We start from the raw sequence: 4,004 nt of genomic DNA, 5'->3' as shown, positions 1-4,004 counted from the left end.
CTGATAGCTGGATAGCGCAGTACAGATAGCTGGATAGAGCAGCCCTGACAGCTGGATAGAGCAGCACTGATAGCTGGATAGCGCAGTACAGATAGCTGGATAGAGCAGTACAGATAGCTGGATAGAGCAGTACAGATAGCTGGATAGAGCAGTACTGATAGCTGGATAGCGCAGTACTGATAGCTGGATAGAGCAGTACAGATAGCTGGATAGAGCAGTACTGATAGCTGGATAGCGCAGTACAGATAGCTGGATAGAGCAGCACTGATAGCTGGATAGAGCAGCACTGATAGCTGGATAGCGCAGTACAGATAGCTGGATAGAGCAGTACTGATAGCTGGATAGAGCAGTACTGATAGCTGGATAGAGCAGTACTGATAGCTGGATAGAGCAGTACTGATAGCTGGATAGAGCAGTACAGATAGCTGGATAGTGCAGTACAGATAGCTGGATAGAGCAGTACTGATAGCTGGATAGAGCAGTACTGATAGCTGGATAGTGCAGTACAGATAGCTGGATAGAGCAGTACAGATAGCTGGATAGAGCAGTACAGATAGCTGGATAGAGCAGTACAGATAGCTGGATAGAGCAGTACTGATAGCTGGATAGAGCAGTACTGATAGCTGGATAGAGCAGTACTGATAGCTGGATAGAGCAGTACTGATAGCTGGATAGAGCAGTACAGATAGCTGGATAGAGCAGTACAGATAGCTGGATAGAGCAGTACTGATAGCTGGATAGAGCAGTACTGATAGCTTCATAGTGCAGTACAGATAGCTGGATAGTGCAGTACTGATAGCTGGATAGAGCAGTACTGATAGCTGGATAGAGCAGTACTGATAGCTGGATAGAGCAGTACTGATAGCTGGATAGCGCAGTATAGATAGCTGGATAGAGCAGTACAGATAGCTGGATAGAGCAGTACTGATAGCTGGATAGAGCAGTACTGATAGCTGGATAGAGCAGTACTGATAGCTGGATAGAGCAGTACTGATAGCTGGATAGAGCAGTACTGATAGCTGGATAGCGCAGTACAGATAGCTGGATAGAGCAGTACAGATAGCTGGATAGAGCAGTACTGATAGCTAGATAGCGCAGTATAGATAGCTGGATAGAGCAGTACTGATAGCTGGATAGAGCAGTACAGATAGCTGGATAGAACAGTACTGATAGCTGGATAGAGCAGTACTGATAGCTGGATAGAGCAGTACTGATAGCTGGATAGAGCAGTACTGATAGCTGGATAGCGCAGTACAGATAGCTGGATAGAGCAGTACAGATAGCTGGATAGAGCAGTACTGATAGCTGGATAGAGCAGTACAGATAGCTGGATAGAGCAGTACTGATAGCTGGATAGCGCAGTAGTGATAGCTGGATAGCGCAGTACAGATAGCTGGATAGAGCAGTACAGATAGCTGGATAGAGCAGTACTGATAGCTGAATAGCGCAGTACAGATAGCTGGATAGCGCAGTACAGATAGCTGAATAGAGCAGTACAGATAGCTGGATAGCGCAGTACAGATAGCTGGATAGAGCAGTACAGATAGCTGGATAGAGAAGTACAGATTGCTGGATAGCGCAGTACAGATAGTGCAGTACTGATAGCTGGATAGAACAGTACTGATAGCTGGATAGAGCAGTACAGATAGCTGGATAGAGCAGTACTGATAGCTGGATAGAGCAGTACTGATAGCTGGATAGCGCAGTACAGATAGCTGGATAGAGCAGTACAGATAGCTGGATAGAGCAGTACTGATAGCTGGATAGAGCAGTACAGATAGCTGGATAGAGCAGTACTGATAGCTGGATAGCGCAGTAGTGATAGCTGGATAGCGCAGTAGTGATAGCTGGATAGCGCAGTAGTGATAGCTGGATAGAGCAGTACAGATAGCTGGATAGAGCAGTACAGATAGCTGGATAGAGCAGTACTGATAGCTGGATAACGCAGTACTGATAGCTGGATAGCGCAGTACTGATAGCTGGATAGCGCAGCACTGATAGCTGGATAGCGCAGTACTGATAGCTGGATAGAGCAGTACTGATAGCTGGATAGAGCAGTACTGAGAGCTGGGGAGTGCAGTACTGATAGCTGGATAGCGCAGTACAGATAGCTGGATAGCGCAGTACAGATAGCTGGATAGAGCATTACAGATAGCTGGATAGTGCAGTACTGATAGCTGGATAGTGCAGTACAGATAGCTGGATAGAGCAGTACTGATAGCTGGATAGAGCAGTACTGATAGTGCAGTACTGATAGCTGGATAGTGCAGTACTGATAGCTGGATAGAGCAGTACAGATAGCTGGATAGAGCAGTACAGATAGCTGGATAGCACAGTACTGATAGCTGGATAGAGCAGTACTGATAGCTGGATAGAGCAGTACAGATAGCTGGATAGAGCAGTACAGATAGCTGGATAGAGCAGTACTGATAGCTGGATAGAGCAGTACTGATAGCTGGATAGAGCAGTACAGATAGCTGGATAGCGCAGTACAGATAGCTGGATAGAGCAGTACAGATAGTTGGATAGCGCAGTACTGATAGCTGGATAGAGCAGTACAGATAGCTGGATAGCGCAGTACAGATAACTCGATAGAGCAGTACAGATAGCTGGATAGAGCAGTACAGATAGCTGGATAGCGCAGTACAGATAGCTGGATAGAGCAGTGCAGATATCTGGATAGAGCAGAACAGATAGCTGGATAGAGCAGTACAGATAGCTGGATAGAGCAGTACTGATAGCTGGATAGAGCAGTACTGATAGCTGGATAGAGCAGTACAGATAGCTGGATAGAGCAGTACAGATAGCTGGATAGAGCAGTACAGATAGCTGGATAGAGCAGTACTGATAGCTGGATAGCGCAGTACAGATAACTCGATAGAGCAGTACAGATAGCTGGATAGCGCAGTACTGATAGCTGGATAGAGCAGTACTGATAGCTGGATAGAGCAGTGCAGATATCTGGATAGAGCAGTGCAGATATCTGGATAGAGCAGTACAGATAGCTGGATAGAGCAGTACAGATAGCTGGATAGCGCAGTACAGATAACTGGATAGAACAGCACTGATAGCTGGATAGAGCAAATCACGGAAGGGCACTGCATTCTCAGACTGGGTGCACATCCCATAAGCCTGCAACATGCTCAGCTGGATAGAGCAGTACTGATAGCTGGATAGAACAGTACATATAGCTGGATAGCGCAGTACTGATAGCTGGATAGAGCAGTACTGATAGCTGGATAGAGCAGTACTGATAGCTGGATAGAGCAGTACTGATAGCTGGATAGTGCAGTACTGATAGCTGGATAGAGCAGTACTGATAGCTGGATAGAGCAGTACTGATAGCTGGATAGCGCAGTACAGATAGCTGGATGAGCAGTACAGATAGCTGGGTAGAGCAGTACTGATAGCTGGATAGCGCAGTCCAGATAGCTGGATAGAGCAGTGCAAATATCTGGATAGAGCAGTACTGATAGCTGGATAGAGCAGTATTGATAGCTGGATAGAGCAGTACAGATAGCTGGATAGAGCAGTACAGATAGCTGGATAGCGCAGTACAGATAGCTGGATAGAGCAGTACAGATAGCTGGATAGAGCAGTACAGATAGCTGGATAGAGCAGTACAGATAGCTGGATAGAGCAGTACTGATAGCTGGATAGAGCAGTACTGATAGCTGGATAGAGCAGTACTGATAGCTGGATAGCGCAGTACAGATAGCTGGATAGCGCAGTACAGATAGCTGGATGAGCAGTACAGATAGCTGGGTAGAGCAGTACTGATAGCTGGATAGCGCAGTCCAGATAGCTGGATAGAGCAGTGCAAATATCTGGATAGAGCAGTACTGATAGCTGGATAGAGCAGTATTGATAGCTGGATAGAGCAGTACAGATAGCTGGATAGAGCAGTACAGATAGCTGGATAGCGCAGTACAGATAGCTGGATAGAGCAGTACAGATAGCTGGATAGAGCAGTACAGATAGCTGGATAGAGCAGTACAGATAGC

Source organism: Bombina bombina, chromosome 11, assembly GCF_027579735.1.
Source record: "Bombina bombina isolate aBomBom1 chromosome 11, aBomBom1.pri, whole genome shotgun sequence".
Taxonomy (NCBI): Eukaryota; Metazoa; Chordata; class Amphibia; order Anura; family Bombinatoridae; genus Bombina; species Bombina bombina.
The sequence above is the reverse complement of the archived record's forward strand: the minus strand, read 5'-3'. Positions refer to the sequence as shown.